This window comes from Plecotus auritus (genome assembly GCF_963455305.1).
Source record: "Plecotus auritus genome assembly, chromosome: 10".
NCBI lineage: Eukaryota > Metazoa > Chordata > Mammalia > Chiroptera > Vespertilionidae > Plecotus > Plecotus auritus.
This window is the reverse complement of record NC_137785.1, coordinates 42,983,525-43,003,651: the sequence shown is the minus strand read 5'-3', so window position 1 is coordinate 43,003,651 and position 20,127 is coordinate 42,983,525. Positions and strand designations below refer to the sequence as shown.

The window sequence follows — 20,127 nt, the reverse complement described above, 5'->3', positions numbered from 1 at the left end:
CTCTGGACCCGCGCGTAATAAATGTAATTCCATCTCTCTAAGTATTGCTTTGTTCTTCTTCGGTTTTCTGTAACACCTTGAGTGTGGCTCTTCCACAAAATACCACGGCCTGGGCGAGTCTATTTTGAAGAAGTGGTGTTAGAAGAAGTTTAAGTTTAAAAAATTTGGCTCTCAAAAGAAATTTCAATCGTTGTACTGTTGATATTTGGCTCTGTTGACTAATGAGTTTGCCAACCACTGGCCTAGGGGATGGAGCCCACAAGAATGTGGAGCAGGAGGGCGTGACCTGAGCACTCAGCAGCTTCAGAACCCAGAGGCTGCACACTCGGCCCCGGACCCGAGCCAGCCAGGGAAGGCCCCTCTGGCTGCAGCTCAGGGCTGCTGGGCATAGGAAGGAGCCACTTCTCTTCACCGCAGATGGGTTTGCCTCTTCCTGGGCGCTGGGACCCTGCAGAGGCAATAAAATTCTATGGCCATGAACACAGAGCCCCAGTTTTCTCATCTGTAAAATGGGAATGAATTTCACAGTTACTGACCCTGGGCCTGGTCAGTAGTATCATTCCACATGCATGATACACATACACAATAACAACTCCACGCTCATTGCAAGTGGACACACAGATGGCTGGGGATGGATGGAGGGCAGCACACATGTGGCTGCAGGGCATCCACTGGCTCTGGTGTCTGAGACAAAGATGTACTAGTAAATGCAGTGCCAGAGCCCTAGCCGGTTTGGTTCAGTGGATAGAGCTTCGGCCTGCGGACCAAAGGGTCCCAGGTTCGATTCCAGTCTAGGGCACTTACCTTGGCTGCAGGCTCCTCCCCGGCCTGGGCCCTAGTCAGGGCCCGTGCAGGAAGCAACCACGATGTGTTTGTCTCACATCAATGTTTGTTTCTTTCTGTCTTTCCCTCACTCTTCCACTCTCCCTAAAATCAGTGGAAAAATATCCTTGGGTGAGGGAAGGAAGGAAGGAAGGAAGGAAGGAAGGAAGGAAGGAAGGAAGGAAGGAAGGAAGGAAGAGAGGGAGGGAGGGAGGGAGGGAGGGAGGGAGGGAGGGAGGGAGGGAGGGAAATGGAGTGCCAGAGAGCCCAGTGCCACCTCTAGGAGAGCCACCTCCAACCTTGGGAGGGAGACCCAGGCGAGAAGCCGACTTGGCACAGGTCTGCACTCAGACACCCAGTTCCCAGCAGCTCACTGCCTTTCCCTGGCTGTTCATCACAGCCTGTCCCGACCATGGTCCCTCTGTGCCTCTGGGGCGCCCTGGCCACTCTCCTGACAGTGCTGGTCTCTATATGGACAAATCTCTTTTCTCCTGAGGTCAGCCAAACAGGGTTAGACTTGTCCCCGGAAGAATGTGTCTAAGAAACTAGAGAGGAAACAAAACCAAAAATTAAAATGCAGCCACCTGCAAACAAGAGAGCTTCCAAGTCTGATAAGAATCTGGCCCCAGGCTGGCCTGACAGCCTCCTCGAGCTGCCTCGTCACCTCCTCCTCCTCTCCACCCTTCCAGAACCTGCTTCCTCTTGCCTTGAGCGGCATCAGCCCTTCCCCTGGCCCTCGCCAGGACCAGCTTGAGCTCCTGGAAAACTCAACTGGCTCCAGAGAGTCCTCCTTGGACCCTCACTCTCCCATAAGGAGAATACCTCCGGGCAGAGTTTTTGAAACGTCTGAGGATATAGCCGGTGATGGCAACTGCAGCGAATGTGAGCTCCAGGACAGCAAGACTTCCTTTTGTTTTCTGCCCCATCTTCTGCGCCTGGCCCATAGTAAATGCTCATGATATTTGTTGGATGAATAGTAACTAAGAATATGAGCTTGAGTGTGTACATATAATCTCTAGAAGGACCCATAAGAGCCCGGTGTCAGTGATTGTGTTTGGATAGATGAGAATAGAGGCCTAAGGAAGGAGATATGGAGAGGAAGCTACTCTTTACGGTAAACCTATCTGTATCTCTTGAGGTTTATTTTTTTTTACTGTGCATATATAGTAACTATTTAAAATTTAAAACATAAACCATTTACATTAGGACAAAAAAATGAAATGCTTTGGTATACCATCTAGCAAAATATGTAGAAGAGCTCCAGGAGAAAAACTATAAAACTCTGATGAAAGAAAACAAGGAATGTAGTAGGCAGTCAGAGCAGGAATGATGGGCCAGGGGCAGAGGGCCCCCAGGGGGAGAGTCCTGGGTGCTTAGCAATGGGCAGGACCACTCCCTTAAGGCAGGACCACTGCCTTAAGCACTAACCCCTGGAGATGACATCTAGGCCTCAGCTGTGCTTCAGCTCTAGGCTCAGATAAGCAGCAAAAACAGGTGGAACAATGCCATGGCCGACATCAGGACCAGCTGCAATGACTAAGAACCCCCTTCCCTGGTACTGAGCAATCAGTGGAGACCACGACCCTGAGGCACACACCAATCCTGAGTGGCACACGGGAACGCTGATGAATATGCTGTTGAGATCCTCCCCTGACACCTCAGACACAAGCCCTCAGGATGGAGGACCTGGTGTGGCTCTGACTGTGGAGCATGCCCAGGCCCTTCCCCACCTTCCTCCAGGAGCGCTTTCCTTGACTCTCTCTTTCCCCCAAGCTCCAAGGGCCCTTCTTTCGCCCCTGTCAAGTGTTTTCTGAGCCCATTTCTTTCTTTTCTTCCTTTTTTAAATATATTTTTTATTGCTGATTGTATTACAGGTACTCCTGAGCCCACTTCTACGGCTCTCTTCTTCTACCTCTGTGACTTTCTAAACTTTCTCTTTCAGTTTGAATCTTGGCTCTGAATTCTTTCTCAGCCAGAACTCAAGTACCGAGATTGCTGAACCCAGATCCCTTCTGACTCCACTGGTCTAACACCTGGTGCCATTTTCTGCTGCTCACGGGAGGACCTACATAAATGGAGAAGTGGTCCATGTTCATGGATAGGAAGACTCAATATTATTAAGATGTTTGCCCTCCTCAACTTGAGCTATAGATTCAATGCCATCTCAATCAGAATCCCAGAAAGCTATTTTATACGTATCTACAAACTGATTCTAAAGTTTATATGGAGAGGCCTATAATAGCCAACACAATTCTGAAGAAGAATAAAGTAGGAGGACTGACACTACCTGACTTCAAGATTTCCTGTAAACCTAAAGTATCAAGACAGAATAGTATTGGCAAATGGTGCTGGAACAAAGTGGACATTCACATGCAAAAAAAAAGGGGGGGGGCCGGTCCTGCTGCTGTGGCTAATTACAGTGTCAGCCAGTGCACAGAAGGGTCATGGGTTCAATTTCCGGTCAAGGGCACGTGTCTGAGTTGCAGGTTTGATCCCTGGCCCCCAGTCAGGGCGTGTGTAGAAGGCAACCAATCGATGTACCTCTCTCACATCTCTCTCTATCTCTCTCTCTCTCCTTCCTTCCCCTCTCTCCCCCAACCTCCTTTCCAGTCTCTAAAAATCAATGGGGAAAAAATATTCTCGACCGAGGTTTAACAACAACAAAGGAATCTGGACACTTATTATATCTTTTACAATAATTAATTCAAAATGAATCTTAGACTTAAATATCAAAGGCAAATAATAAATTTTTAGAATATAACATAGGAGAAAGTTTAGGTGGCCTTGGGTTTGGTGATGAGTCTTTAGATACAACAAAAGCACATCCATGAGAAAAAGAAAAAGAAGACTGTTAGACCTTATTAAAGTTCAAAACTTCTGCTCTGCGGAAGACAGCTAAGAAAATGAAGAGAAAATATTTACAAAAGACATATCTGTTAAATAACTTGGATCTAACATATATTTTAAAAAACTCTTCAAACTCAGCAATAAGAAAACAAACAACCCAATTAAAAAATGAACAAGATATCTGAACAGACATCTTGCCAAAAAGATAAAGAAATGACAAGTAAGCACATGAAAAGAGGCGCCACATCCTATGTCATTAAGGAAGTGCACGTTAAAACAACAAAGTGCACTGCACACCTATTACTTTTTTGGCTAAAATCCAAAAGAACTGACATCACTAAACGCTAAGAAGAGTGCAGAATCCCCTTGATTTTCTGGTGGGAATGCAAAATAATATAATCTTTGGGAGACAGTTTGGCAGCTTCTTACAAGCTCAACATAATATTACCACACAATCCCAACTGATATTTACCCAACTGAGTCAATATAAACACGCACACATATGTCTAGAGCAGCTTCATTCACAGTCACCCAAGACTGCAAGCAACCAAGACACCTCTCAGTAAGTGAATGGATCAAAAAACTATATACATCCATATACTGAGACATTATTCAGCACTAAAAAAGAAATGTGCTATCAAGCCACAAAAAGACCTGAATGAGCCAAAACCGGTTTGGCTCAGTGGATAGAGCGTCGGCCTGCGGACTGAAGGGTCCCGGGTTCGATTCCGGTCAAGGGCATGTACCTTGGTTGCGGGCACATCCCCAGTGGGAGGTGTGCAGGAGGCAGCTGATCGATGTTTCTCTCTCATCGATGTTTCTAGCTCTCTATTCCTCTCCCTTCCTCTCTGTAAAATATCAATAAAATATATTAAAAAAAAAAAAAGACCTGAATGAGCCATAAATGCATATTCTACGTGAGAGAAACCAGTCTGGAAAGGCTATCTACTGCATGCTTCCAACTAGACGGCACTTTAGAAAAGGCGAAGCTGCACAGGCGGTGTAAAGATCAGTGGCTGCCGGGGGCTGTGGGAAGGGAGGGGCGAAGAAGGGGCACACGGATGATCGGTAGGGCAGTCACACTGCTGTACAACTGTAACTGCGGAGACCACAATAGTCACACTGCCATATATTTGTCAAAACCCACAGAAGGCACAACACCAAGAGTCCCTCCTAACGTAAACTATGAATTTTAGTGAACAGTGTATTAATATCAATTCACCAATGGCAGCAAATGTAACACACTAATAATGCGTGTTAATAACACGGGAGCCTGGCTGGCGTGGCTCTGTGGTTGAGTGTCAGCCCATGCACCAAGAGGTCCCCGGTATGATTCCCGGTCAGGGCACATGCCCGGGTTTCGGGCTCGATCCCTGGTCAGGGGTGTGTAGGAGGCAGCCGATTAATGATTCCTCTCATCATTGATGTTTCTATCTCTCTCTCCCTCTCCCTTCCTCTCTCTGAAATCAATAAAAACATTAAAATTTCTATAACAAGGGATACTGTGTATCACAGTGGGGTGGCTACATGGAACTCTCCATACTTTCTCCTCAAATTTTCTGTAAATCTAAATTGTCCTTTTAAAACAATCCATTAATTTTTTATAAAAGAAAGCTTACAAGGTACAAAATAAAAATGATTCAGCCAATGTCATGGGCTTTGCGGATCAACAGCCTAGGGCAGTGGTCGGCAAACTCATTAGTCAACAGAGCCAAATATCAATAGTACGATTGAAATTTCTTTTGAGAGCCGAAAACCGACTTCTGCGCATGGGCCACGAAGTTTCAATTGCACTGTATATGCACGCCCGCACGTGGTATTTTGTGGAAGAGCCACACTCAAGGGGCCAAAGAGCCGCATGTGGCTCGCGAGCCGAAGTTTGCCGACCACTGGCCTAGGGGGTCAGTCCCAAATCCTGAACCAGCCTCAGCTTCCTCCTGTGGGTTATCAGCGCCGCCTTAGAGGGCTGGGTTCCAGGTTCCAGAACTCTGTCACTGCAACACTTCAGTCACACATTATGTTGCAGACATGATTTCTGCAGATGGGGAGAGGCCTGGCCTTCTTTCGGCTGGGAGGTGAACCGGGCAGGCAGGACCAGGAGGCACCTTCTGCAGAGATGACACCCAATGGCTCCCAGCTGCAGGAAGACACTGGAAAGTACCTGGCCCCAGCCCAGCCTTTGTCGGGTCAGCTGGTCTGCTAGCCTAAGAGCAGGGGAGCTCCCTGGGCCTGGGACAGCCAGAGGACTACGTAGCCTGTGATTCAGTGCAGAGTGAGGGGGGCCACCACCCTGCCCTGGTCTGACCCTTCCACTGCAGTATCCTGGGGAGCCCCTAATCACCTTCTTCATTCATAAAAATAGCACTACCATGCCAGCTTCCGGGGTGGCAGTGAGAGCAGCAGGCCGCAGTGGGGAAGAAAGCGGAAATGTAGGTTATTCCACCACGCAGTGAGCGGCAGCAACATTACTGCTATCAGAGCAGCAACACAGAGCCTCAAGGACAGCAGCAGGGAGGACATATCCAGGCCTCTGAACACATAACTAACCTGCCGAGCCTCAGTCTCCTCATCTGCGGTATGGGAATAGCACAGTTCTTCACCTCCTGGGCTCTGTATGAACTCGGTGAGACAGTACCTGCACGGGGCTGAGCACCTGCCTGGCACAGAGGGGTGCCATCCCACCAAGTGTGTCATCCTGGACAAACGCTGTCCCTGCCAGGGCTTCCTCTGTAATCCTGCTCAGATCTGAGGCCACGGGAGGCCACCCGCCGTATTGCTACCATTGATGAGAGCATTGATTGCCTTGTGAGTGCTTGACTATGGACTTGGGCAAATGGAATCACATGGCCGAGGTGTTGACACCCAGAGAGCTGGGTTGGAAAAAACAACGTCACAAAAAAGGCAAAATGAACCCAACAGATTTGGGAAAGACTTTGAGCGCAGGAAGAGGGTTGCTAGAGAGGGTCCCCTTTAATGAAAAGACATGGAGGGTGCTGAATGACAGGAAGCCTGGCTCTCAATCATAGCCTGTGTTTTCTACAGTTTCTATCCTTGAACGCTGGAGACCCAAGCAGTCAGGGCTCGGCTCACAGAGATGCCAGCCAGAAAGAGGCGGCAGTGCTGACTCACCGGCAGGGGAGGGGGCCACAGCTCTATCGGTACCTGTGAGGGTGTCAGAGGTTGGCCAGGGGCAGGGTGGCAGGGTGGCAGAGAGTGACCAGCTTGGGGAGGCAGATGTTGGAGATTTCACCCTGCATAGAAGGCTGGAGCCAAACGGTCTGGGTTCAAATTCCAGCTCTACCACCTACTGGCTAGCCTTGGACAGGTGACTTCCGCCCTGGGCTTGGGTTCCCAGCTGTAAAATAGGGTGAGAGTAGCAACCACCACACAGGGTTGTGATGAGGACTGGAGATCCAGCCTGTTCAGCAGATAGCACAGAGCATGCCCGGAGGAAAAGGCAGTGTCCGTGATCACTGTCACTTAGGGCAGGGCTGGTAGCAAGCCTTCCCACCGGCCTACCCCCTCCCTCTGACTTGGGTCCCACCGTTACACAGGCCTGTTCCATACAACTTTGCCTGGACTGGATCAGAGAGGTGCAGAGTCTAGGAGACCCTCTGGCTCCAACCTCTCATGCCAGAGTCGCCTCTGCAGCTTGCCCAGCCTCTCCTTGCATGCCTCCACTAACAGGGAGCTCATCACCTCCATGAGGCAGCTTGCTCCACATTCAAACAGCTCTGATCACAAGTTCTCTAGGCAGAGCCAAAATCTCCTCCCTGCAAACTGCCCCTTCCTGGAAGTGACTTTTCTGCCAGGGACTTTCCAATGTCTGGAATCCACCCATCACACAAACGCCAGGAACCCCTGAACAGGGCTCCAGGAAGGCTCCCCAGAATCCCATCCTGAGCATCTCATGCAGAAAACTACAACTGCCCCCCTCACAGGGACACCCCCCCCTCCACATCCTGGGTCAATGAGGCAGAAAGCCTTGCACTAATAATGGCTCCCATTTGCTGTGTCACTCGACCCTCACAAAACCCGTGAGACACGTACTATTTCTTTGCCCAATTTTTTTTAAAATTGTGGTGAAATACACATAATATAAAATCTTAACCATTTCTAAGTATACAGTGAATTGTTGTGCAACCATCACAAACATTCATCTCCAGAACTCTTCATTTTGCAAAACTGAAACTCTATACTGATTAAGTAATAATTGCCCCATTCCTCCCTCCCCCACCCTCTACCCCCAGTCCCTGGAAACCTCCATTCTACTTTCGGTTTCTATAAATATAATAACTCTAGGTATCTTATAAAAGTGGAATCACACAGAGCCCTGGCCATGTAGCTCATTTAGTTAAGAGCGTCCGCCCGATAACACCAAGGTTTCAGGTCGGGTCTCTGGTCAGAGAACATACAAGTAGCAACCAATGGCCCTGACCGGTTTGGCTCAGTGGATAGACTGTCGGGCCGGGGACTGAAAGGTCCCGGGTTCCATTCCTGTCGAGGGCATGTACCTTGGTTGCGGGCACATCCCCAGTGGGGGGTGTGCAGGAGGCAACTGATCGATGTTTCTCATCAATGTTTCTAACTCTCTATCCCTCTCCCTTCCTCTCTGTAACAAGTCAATAAAAATATTTTTTTTTAAAAAAAAAAGCAACCAACGAATGCATAAATGTGTGGAACAACAAATCGATGTGTCTCTCTCCCTTTCCCCCCCTCTCTCAAAATCAATCAATCAATTTTTAAAAAGTGTAATCATACAGTATTTGTCTTTCTGTGTCTGGCTTATTGCACTAAGCATAATGCCCTCAAGGTTCCATCTGCATATTTTTTAAGGCTGAATAATATTCCATCACGTGTATACACCACATTTTGTTTATCCATTCATCTGTCAATGGACATGTGAGTGGCTTCTACTTTGAGGCTATTGCAAATAATGCTATGAACATTCAGTTCTATGGGGTATAGATCAGAAGTGGGACTGCTAAATCATATGGTAGTTCTATTGTTTAATTTTTTGAGGAACTGCCAAACTGTTTTCTACAGTGTCTGTACCTCTTTACAGCCCCACCAACAATGCATAAGGGTCCCGATTTCTCCACACAGGCCAGCACTTATTTGTTTTGCTTTTGTGTTCCTATAGTGGCCATCTTACCGAGTGTGAGGCAGTAGTATAGGGCGATCCTCTTTTTATCCCCACCTCACCGCGGATGAAAGTGGGACTGGGGGGGCCTGTGACTGGCCCAAGGTTGTGACTTGCCCAAGGTCGCACAGGCAGCAGGTGGCAGAGCCTGTGCGACCTTGGCTCAGGGCTGTCTGCAGCTGTATGGTGTTCTCACCAGCCCCCTCCCGGCAAATCCCTGCTGTCCCACTGGTCAGGGACCAACCTGGCGCGGCCACATCCTCTGAGCCCCCTCAGAGAGAGGCGGGGACCCCATGGAGACCCCTGCCCTGGGTGCAAGAAGAACCCCAGCCCCCTGGACCTCTGCGACCCAGGCGACCCTGAGACGGGGGATTCAGCAAAGGCCTTACCCTGCGCGGCCGGCAGAGCTGTTGGCCGGGAGGCCTCCTCGGGCTGGGCCTCCCGCTCGGGCAGCCGGGCTGGAGCGAGGAGTGGGGTCCGGGACGGAGTGGGACGCGGGCTGGCTCCACAGACGCCAGCTGGGCGGGCGGCGCCTTGGATTATCGCAGAGAACAGGGACCGCGGGGGCGGGAACGGGGAGCGGGGAGCAGGGCCAGGGACAGCGGGGGCGGCGCGCATTTTCTTGAATCCGGTGGGGCCGGGCCAGGCTCCTGGAGCGCCTGCAGCGCGCGGTGGGGCCGCCGGAAAGGGCGAGGCCCCGCACGCGAAGTGACCCATAAAGCAGCCGCAGATGCGGAGCGGGGGCGGTCCCCTCCTGCCGCGTCCGGCCTGTCAGGCTGCGGGCAAGTTAAGTCTCCCTGAGCCTCGGTTTCTTCATCTGTAAAGTGGGGAGACCAAGCCAAGCTTTGCAGGGTGCTGTGGACATTAAATGTGAACCTGGCACAGAGTGAGAGTGGCCGCCACTGCCTCCTCCCACTCCCACGCGCATCCTCCACCTGCCACACCTGCTCCTCAGGGTCTGGAGCGCTGGCAGGAGCCTTGAGACCAAGGGTCCAGCCTCCTGGTAACTCCAGGGAGTAACATGGTTGAATGTGTTCGTTATTAGAACAACAAATAAACACAGTAACCATAATTCCTTCAGGTCAACAAAGGCATGGTCACAGATGTTTGCCCCTGTGTTATGTATGACTTGGTAACAACCTGAGTTTCATTTGTAGGGACTGCTTGAATCACTACCCTACCACGCAATGGGCTAGTAAGTGGCCGCTATACAGGATGGAGACCTACATTTAGTGGCATTTCCAAGACATGCATTGGAGTGGGGGTAAAAAACCGGTTATAATAAAGTCATGTATAGATAGATGATCTGATAGGACATAGAGGTGTGAGAGTGTGTGCGCGCGCGTGTGTGCGCGCGTGCACAGGCCTCATTCCTCCAAGTATGGTTTCCTGGTCAGTAGCAGTAGTATCACCTAATCTTTAACAAAATCTCCAGGTGATTCCTGTGCAGGTTACACAGGAATTGGACTTGGCAATGATTTTTTAGATCTGACACCAAAAGTGCAGGCAACAAAAGCAAAAACACAAATGGAACTACGTCAAAATTTAAAACTTTTGTGCATCAACAGTGAAAAGGCAACCTATGGAATAGAAGAATGTAAATGAAAATATGATAAGTTCTAGAGGCCTAAAGTTATTTATATCTAGAATATATAAAGAAACCCTACAACTCAACAATAAAAAACCAAATAACCTGACTAAAATATGAGCAAAGGACCTCAATAGACATTTCTCCAGTGGTGATAAACAAATGGCCAAAAGATATATGAAAAAGATGCTCAACATCACGAATCATCAGAGAAATGCAAATCAAAATGACAGTGAGATGTCACTTCACATCCATTAAGATGGCCACTATCAAACACAGAAAATAACACATATTGACAAGGATGTGGCAAAATTAGAGCCCTTGTAAACCGTTGGTAGGATTGTAAAATGTTGCAACGATTATGAAAAACAGTATGGAGGCTCCTCAAAAAACAGAAAACAGAATTCCCATATGATCCAGCAATTCCATTTCTGGGTATGTACCCCCACCCCTACCCCCAATTGAAAGCATGGTCATTTTTTAAATCCTCACCCGAGGATATTTTCCCATTGGTTTTTAGAGAGAGTGGAAGAGAAGGAAAGACAGAAGTATCGGTGACAGAAACACACCAGTTAGTTGCCTCCTGCACGAGCCCCGACCAGGGCCCCGGCTGGAGAGGAGCCTGCAACCCAGGTACATGCCCTTGACTGAAATCGAACCCAGGACCCTTTGGTCTGCAGGCCAACACTCTACCACTGAGCCAAACCGGCTATGGTGAAAGCATGGTCTTGAAGAGATATTTGAACACCCGTGTTCATAGCAGCGTTATTCACAATAGCTAAACCATAGAAACAACCCAAGTGTCCATCAACTGATAAGTAGACTAACAAGATGTGGTGTGTATACACAATGAAATACAGGGGTGGGCAAAAGTAGGTTTACAGTTGTTCGTATGAAAAAGTATATAATACAAGAATAAACTCTGTGTTTCATGTATTCACAACTGTAAGCCTACTTTTGCCCACACCTGTATTATTTAGCCTTAAAAAGGAATAAAATTTTATAACATGGATAAATTTTGAGGACCTTATGCTAAATCAACAAGCCATACACAGAAAGACAAATACTATATGATTCCATTTGTTTGAAATATCTGAGTAGTCAAATTCATAGAAACATATAGTGAGATGGTGGTTGCCAGTAGGTAGGAGGGATAGAGAGTGGGGAGTCATTGTTCAATGGGGACAGAGTTTCAGTTTTGCAAGACGAAAAGTTCTGGAGCTCTGTGTCATAGCAATGCAAATGTGCTTAATATATATGATTACGGTAGATTTTTTTTTTTTAAATGCTGACTAAGAGAATTTAATGATCTGAGAAAGTAGAAAGACAAGGAAGCCGGGGAGTTCTGGCTTTTGGGAAAGGGAAGGAAAGCTGTGGTTCCAGGGAAGGAGGATTAAGGAGACATGTAGGTGATAAAGGCAGAGTGGGGGCTGGGACCTGGTGGGAGAATCTGGGGCAGGATGTGAGCTTTCTCACACTATGACAGCAACAGGCACCCAGAAAGCTTTGGAGCAGCGTCCGACCTTTCCCAGTAGCTGTCAAGCAAAACCAAGGTCTCTTTGTCTTTCAAACTCATCACCTTGACTTCAGCCTTGCTAACTGCAGACCCATTCCCACTTATCTACCTCCCAATCACCTGCGATGGGGAGGAAGGCCTGGCTGGGTACTGAGCCCTTCCTGGCTGGGATGCACAGACAGACCTCTCCCAGTGGCCTGGAAAGCCCAGGAGGTAGGTTCCCAGGCTGACTGTCGCCCTGCTCCTGGAGGGACACCACTCCCAAGTATGGGACATGGCCCTCATGCACTCAGGATAGCTGGAGCCTAGAAACCCCCTGGGATTGTCACAGGCCTGCAGGCCACGGTTCTCAGAACTCCATGGAGTCTCTTGAGGTCAAAGGGCCAGACTGTCTATTTCAGAAATGACTCTTCCTTCCAAGGCTGCATCATGGATGGCCACCATCACCGGAGAAATGTCTATTGCCTGGGTGGGACGGAGGGGTGGGGAGTGGTGGAGTGCTACAGCCTCCAGAAACATTTGGCCTCCCAGGAAAGAGTTGTAAGAAGCCTAACTGCCCTGAACCCTCACCTGAGGGAGGAGGCCCACCTACTCTGGTGGTGGAGTTGCTGGGACCAGAACCACAGAACCCAGGCCCCAACTCCCAGGCCTGGCTCCCTCACACCAAGCCTATCCTGAGAATCCTACTTTCTGCAAAGCCCCTGAGATGAGGTGGAAGGCTGGGGGTCTCCCAGGCCTCCACCACCATCCCCTACTCCCCAAAGCTGCCAGGACAGGCATCTCCAAACCTGCCTAAATCCCCACATCTTTGAGATAAAGTCCAAATTCTCAAGGTTCTGTGAAATGTGGTCTCCACTGATTCTTCTCTTTCATCTCCCAGTCTCTTCGCCGAGCCTGCAGCTCTCCTGAACTTTCCAAACTCCCTTCCCCAAACGCCATTTGGCTGTCCCACTTGCTATGCCTGCTTCCTTCTCCTCTCTGCCTAATAGCCTGTTCTTCCTTCTTAAGCAGGGAGCTGTCCTAGAGTGACCAAGCAGCCTGTCACAGCCCGCTCTGCTCCCACGACATGGGCTGTGTGCCCGTATCAAGAGCACGGAGCCTTTCTTATGGCCTCTTCCTAGTTTCTGGCACCATAACCACGCAGGCTGATACATGTTGATTGAGAAAATGAACACATGAGTTTTCTGCCCTCTTTTTATGGTTAATTCACCCAAAGGCTCTAGCACATGGCCTTGACCTTCCACAATGGGTCTCTAAGTGCCAGCAGCCTGACCTATGTTATCTTATGTGATTCTACGGTGCAGGTGTTAACATTTCCATGTTACAGATAAGGAACTGATGATGAGAGGTCCCATGACTGGCCACTGGTGGGAACTGATGCAACCAGGACTGGAACCCAGCCTGAGCAGCCTGGCTCCTGCTACCGTGGCCTCCCGGTAATCTGTGAGTGGGGAACAAAGGGTGCCCACAGACTTCAGGAGAATTCTCCACTCTGTCCACCCCTTCAACCTGTGCTTTGAGGAAGATGGTTGAGAGGCAGAAAGAGTGGCATCCAGATCTGATGGCAGTAAGAGGCCACGAGTCTGGGGGACCTTAGGAAAGAGACCAACCTGACTTGTTATCCCCCAATGCCTAGCCTTCCAGCCTAAGCACAGATAGGGGCTTAGCACACATAGTCACACAACCCTTAACAGGTGGCTGGATGAGAGAGAGGTCAACATGTCCTTGACGTGGTCTTCTCCATTCTGCCCAGCTTATAAAATGACCCAAATTACGCCCAGGCCTGAAAGAGCCTTCCGGGTTGCTTCATAAGTGCTGTACACTCTCTCTGCCTTTCTTGTACCCCTAAGAAGTTTTCTAATCTGTAGTCTACATGTGAACAAATTGAACTTATTAGGCAAGAGGTCAAGGTCGAACAGCTGCCTTCAAAGGTCATCTGAACCACTGTTAGATGGCTTTATCCTCCTTCCTAAAGTCCCCAGAGAAAATAATCCCTACCTACCCCCTCATGCCTTCATAGTCCTGGAAATTAGGAAATGAGGCTCATAATTCCTATGAGTGAGCTGACCCCCTGGGTAACATGAGCTGAGCTACAAAAATGTTCTTCCTCTTTGCACCAGTATTCATTCTGGATGGGAAATAAAACACGGGGCGGTGGGGCGGGGGGAGATCTAAAAGACTAAAGAAAGTTATTTTCACAGAGATGTCCATAGAAGTGGGATTATTAATTACAGAACACCTAGAAGCGATCCAACTTTACAACCAAGTGACAGAGGATTGTTAAGGTGGCAGATGCCACATGGAACTTAACGAAGACACAGTTCACTGGTTCAGTATGTTCATTTAAAATACATGCAGCCAGTTGGCTGGGCACCATCCCATACACCAAAAGGTTGCAGTCTTGATCCTGGTGGGGGGGCGTGCAGGAGGCAGCCAATCGATGTCTCTCTCTCACATCAATGTTTCTCTCTCTCTTTCCCTCTCCCTTCCTCTCTCTTTAAAAATCAATCAAAAATATTTTTTAAAAACTTGATTAGATTACAAATGGTTTGGTGACTGCATCATAGTTTTATTTTTAAAATGATTAAATAAAATAAATGCAAACTGTAAAACAGAACATTTTAATTTCAGAATAGCATTTGAATGAGAAAGACTCACCTATGCCATTTTATTTTCTTCCTTTCCTTTAAAGAATTTTAAATCAATGCTTTTTTGATGAGGTAATTCATGCACATGGTAAAAATTCAGGCACATAATACATTAAGGTCTAAAAACCTAAAGCAATATACAAAGCAGCACCCGGTAACCCATGACAATCTTTTAAGAATGTGGTTTTGTCAATTTACTAACCTCAGAAGGGAACATGGAGAGAAGTAACTTGCTTTATGGTTCTTTGGATCTATTTTTTTGTTTGTTTTTCCCTGCAAGGCTGAAGAAAGCAAATGTTCAAAAATGAAGAAACCTGGAGCAGAAAATTCACACCATTTCTCTATAAGACATAGCTCAGAGCTTCTTGGCTGGGACTGTCTTTCAAGTCTAGCTCAAATCCCTCTTGCTGTAATCTGTGAAGGAAGCAGCTAAATCAGGGTGGAGAAATCTGGCAAAGAAAACCATGCGAGAGGAAATCGACTGCCTTCTTACCTGTTCACGTACCAGGATGCAATCTTCTAGAGTTTTGCTGTCGGTTTTAAAGGGCTCCAGGGCCCAGAGCAGGTACCTAGCGGCTTGGGGCAGTGGGAGCCAGGCTTCCCTCAGCCCACGATCCAGGCTTCCCGGCTGATGGGAAGGGCCAGAAAGCAGGCCAGTACAAGGCGATTCAGAAACTGAAGCCAACAAGGGTGGGGCAGGCAACGTGTCCCCAGGCTGCCTTAGAATGTGGAGTAGGAGGGGGCCACAACCCCACAGAATCAATTGGGAACTATTCTGACCAAAGGCATCTGTTAAGATAATGGTGGGGGTCCCCATTTGGGTCATTTTAAGGGGCCACCCCAGCTCCTCTCCAGAAACAATTACTTTAACCAAAAAAATCTTCTTACAAAACTTAATAAAACTGGGTGATGTGGTAGTAACCAGAGTGCATGTAAGGCAGGGGTGGGGAATGTCCGGCTGTGGGCTATATAAGGCCCACGAAATCATTTGGTCTGGCCCTACCAAGGCATTGGGGTGAGTTCATTAAAAGTTTACCCAGATATAGCAGGCTAATTTTAAACTTGATCATTTTTGTATGGCCTTCGAATGATGTTATAAATATCCAAATGGCCCTTGACAGAAAAAAGGTTCCCCATCCCTGATGTAGGGGACAGAATATTAGACAGAGAAAAGACCTTTGATAAAGATCAGTGTTGAGGACCAATCAATGACCCATTCTATACGGAGACATGAGCCCAGAGAGATCAAATATCGAACCCAAGATCACACAGCCAGGCTTCCCCACATGACTCAGAGCCTTTCCTGGTGTAGCATGTGGTCTGACAGACGACAGGCCCTTTGCTCAGCCCCATCTCCCAGGACAAGGTCACTCTCTCTTTGCCTGGGTCAGAGCAAGGGCTGAGAATGGCTCTGCCCAGAATTCTGTGGGCACTGAAGAGGCAGCTCCATCTTCTACTTTTCATAGCAAGCTCTCTGACTTCCTCAGGTCTATATTTGGCCCTGGCTGGTGTTGCTCAGTTGGTTGGGTGTTGTCCTGTGCACTTAAAGGTTGCTGGTTCGATTCCTGGTCAGAGCACATGCCTGGGAATATGCACCTAAAGGTTGCAGGCTCAATGTTTCACTTCCATATCGATGTCTCTCTCTCTCCCTCTCTTTTCCTCTCTCTCTAAAAATCAATTTTTGTGAAAAAGAAATTGTATTTGGAATTATGGAAGGGCCATTCCCCAAAGGGATCCTTTAGCTCCCCATTAGTGGACATTGCTTGTGGGGGGCAGGGGAAGGGCTGTGTTCAAAGCATCAAACTATCTGACAAGACAGTTTGCAGTGTTTCCCTGAGTGTGAGGAGAGCCCTTTAAGGGGTCCCTTATTAACATCTAGGATTCCACAGCACCTAGTCCTGGGAAATGCTGGACTAGAAGATCTTAGCATATCTTACTCTGAATGCCAATTCCTGGCACAAGTGGTTGTTCAAGAAATGGTTTCTCAATGGGATTGACAAAGCTGGATTCCTGGTTGGGCCCTGAACTTCCAGCAGGACAATAATGCCCACACAGGAATGAACTGGGCTAATTCCCCACCCCCGTCCCCAAGGCAGTGGCTATACTGGCCACACCCTCTGCAAGGCCTTGCTGAAGAGCTCTGCCAAGTTGCTTCATACCAGTTAGGTAGCCCGTGGGAGGGCACGAGGGGGGAAAAGTTGATGGGGAACAGTCATAGGATCTCACTAGGGCCTCAAAGAAGCCTCAACAAACGCTCCTGCGCCTTCTCTGGGTCCTCTTGGCTTGAAATGATGCCCATTTCTTTTAAAGCATTGCATATAGGACTGCAGTTCAAGATGGAGGTGGCTCCGGGTCTCCCCAGGCTTCTGCACCCAAGTTTAGTGGCCACGCTTCCTGTTACCAGGACCTTGGACCATGTCTTATTCTTCCCACTTTACAGACAGGAAACGGAGTCTTTGCTTAGAGACTGGTGAACCCAGGTCATCTGACTCTATCCAGTGCTCTTTTTACAGCCTTCACTCCTACTTGACATTTGGCAGACAGGATCTTGTTTCTGATTGGCCTTTCTCCAGGTGCAGCATCAGCTTCTTAAAGGCGAGAGATTCCCCAGCGTGCCTGTTAACAGCATTAGGCTCTAACAAACCGCAGGAAATGCGAATACTTCTCTTGATTATTGTCACTAGCTTATACACCACACTTATTCAGGGCCCAAATTAACTTGTGAGCTTGGCCCAGATGACCTGGTCAAAGGCAACTCTCATTCCCTGAGATTTCGTCTGCAATCAAAGAAGGGAGCACAGCACGCTCTGCTGGGAGGGCTTGTGCATTGAAAATTCCATGACCAGGTTCAGTGCGCGGACAGCAGCCCGCTTGGCCACTTTCCTAGAGCATTTCCGGGAGCCAAAGCAGAGAACCGCCTCAGCCATGGGCAAACTACGGCCCGCGGGCCGGATCCGGCCCATTCGGCTGTTCTATCCGGCCCGCGGAGCCGAAAGAGTGGAGGGTTCTCTTGCTCTCCCCTCCGCTCCTTCACCAGCAGCAGTGTTAACATGGCAACGTCGGGAAACATGGCCGCAGCTCCTTCTTCTGAGTGGGAGGATTTATATCCGCCCATTCAATAGAAGGAACAACCTCTCAATCTTCCAGAGGCTCCTTGTAATGCCCGCGGACGCGTCCCCCGACATCACCCTGGGAATGCGTAGACACGTTATCGTGGTGATGTAGGGAGACACGCCCCTGGAGAGCACAGTATCAGAGCATTAGCTAAAAAGGAGACCAACAACACTGTTTCCACTGAAGTTGATGTTTTAAAGACCAAAAACCTTTCAACCCAGTCTACATTGCCATCTACATCTACGTCCCGGGCATAATTTGGAAGTTGCACTAAAGAAAATGTTTAATTTACTGTTTACACATTTTGCTCTTTTCTATTTGTTTTAGTTTTAAATTATTTTATTATATTTAAGTTTAATTTGAAAGGCTTTTGTACCTTTCCCTTGTTAGGCAATTTTATTTTGCCTTTGCCATCTTCAATATAAGGTATGTTATTGTGCTATGATTCCTCCATTTTTTGAAGTTTCAAATTATAATAATTAATATTTACATTCTTCTTGTTAAAATGTTTGAAATGAATAAAACTATTGAAATAATAATAATAAAAAAGACCGTACCCTTTTATGTAATGATGTGTACTTTGAATTTATATTAGTTCACATAAACACTCCATCCATGCTTTTGTTCCAGCCCTCCGGTCCAGTTTAAGAACCCATTGTGGCCCTCGAGTCAAAAAGTTTGCCCACCCCTGGCCTAGGTTGTCCTGTTGCTTCTTCTATCCTACGTCCTTCCTTTGCTTCATTGTCCCCAACTTTAATAAACATACTTTCAAATGAAAAATAAAAATGTTTTGACCTAGCTGGTTTGGCTCAGTGGATAGAGCATTAGCCTGTGGACTGAAGGGTCCTGGGTTCGATTCCGGTCAAAGACACATGCCCAGGTTGCAGGCTCATCCCCAGTAGGGGGTGTGCAGGAAGCAGCCGATCAATGATTCTCTCTCATCTTTGATGTTTCAACCTCTCTCTCCCTCTCCCTTCCTGTCTGAAATCAATTAAAAAATATTTTTTTTTGAAAAATGTTTTGATGTTCATGTTCTAGAAGGAAGAATTAGTAGTGGGGAACTGAGATGGGTTTGCCCCTAGGATTTCAACCCAACCTGACTGGGTACTAAAAGAGCTGCTGAACTTGAGGGTATGGGTGGGGTGAGGTGAGGGCCAGGGGCCTTTAGCTACTTCCAGCCTTTTGTCTTCAAACTGGAAATTCCAAACTGGATTTTTGAGGACTTCATTTTAAATAAGAAGCAATGTTCCCTCAGTCCCTACCATACCATACCTAGTGATTTCCAGGTCTGACCATTATCAGCAGATTGTGAAATAACACAGACAGTAAAATACACAGATGACCAGCAGAGAAATCTGGGGCAGAACGCAGGAATCTGACCAGTTCAGATGACCCTAATGTCCAGCTGGGGTTAAAAACCACTGAACAGATTCCTGCAGTCTCCTGACCTAAAACCTTTGGCTACCCACCCTCCACTTTATTTTTATTTAGGACCTTCTGATTTTCCCTGGAAGTCCCAAGATTGTGCCTATTTTATCTGAAGAGACCAGACATGGCCTGAGGCTCTTCTGAATTTGATGCCAATTTCTTTGGTAGAATCACCTTACTGTCAGCCTCAGATGGACAGAAACGGCAAGGTTATAAAAACCTCTCCTCCAACTTCTGGGTGCAGAGCAGACTTTCAGAGAGGAAGGGAGAGGGAGAGAGAAAAACATTAATGAAAGAGAATCATTGATTGGCTGCCTCTTGCGCACCGCCAACTGGGGATCAAGCCCACAATCCGGGCATGTGCCTTGACTGAGAATCTAACCGCAACCTCCTGGTTCAGGGTCGACACTCAACCATTGAGCCATGCTGGCCAGCAGTCCTGATGTTGGCTTTCAAAGCTTCTATAGAAACAACTCTTGGTTGTGCTGGTCCAGACTGAAGGGGATTCTTCTCACTGCTGTGTTACCCCAACTTCACACAAGCCCCACACACTGGGCTATCAGATCCCCAGATATAAATAAGTCAGCCACCAACACGGAGGTGTTCACTGAGTCCTCACCCCACCCCCCCACCCCCCGCCCGCCCCATGTAGCTCAGGGTAAGCCTCTGTGCCCCTCCACTGATTTCAGCAGCAGAGATGTTTCTTCTGAGCTCTGGATATAATCCTTGACTATATTTTAAGGGTACATCAACTTAAAATATTCACATACAATATTCCATATGTAAATGAGCAAGTAGGATGATTCATGCAAGCGCCTGTCATTTCTATTTTGGAAAGGAATAGAATTTAGAAATTAACAAAAAATTGAGAGCTAGGTTGATCCCATCTGAAGAATGCTCCCAACATTTCTGGCTTCCCACTAACAAGAAACTTGAGAGAGGCCACAGTGATGGGAGCAGCATGCATCCGGAGGCCAGTGCTCTCCCAGTGAGCCGGGTGAACCCCCGAGAGCCTTCCCGG

General features: G+C 48.0%; 1 protein-coding gene across 1 annotated transcript in view; it reads right to left on the bottom strand.

Annotated features, from left to right (window-relative positions):
* IL34 (interleukin 34) overlaps positions 1 to 9,545 on the bottom strand; it is a 61,969-nt gene extending 52,424 nt beyond the window's left edge. The window contains exon 1 of the mRNA XM_080643576.1: positions 9,202 to 9,545. The gene's annotated coding sequence lies outside the window, so the exon portion shown is untranslated. The remainder of the gene's footprint in view (positions 1 to 9,201) is intronic.
* Positions 9,546 to 20,127: the final 10,582 nt, after the last annotated feature.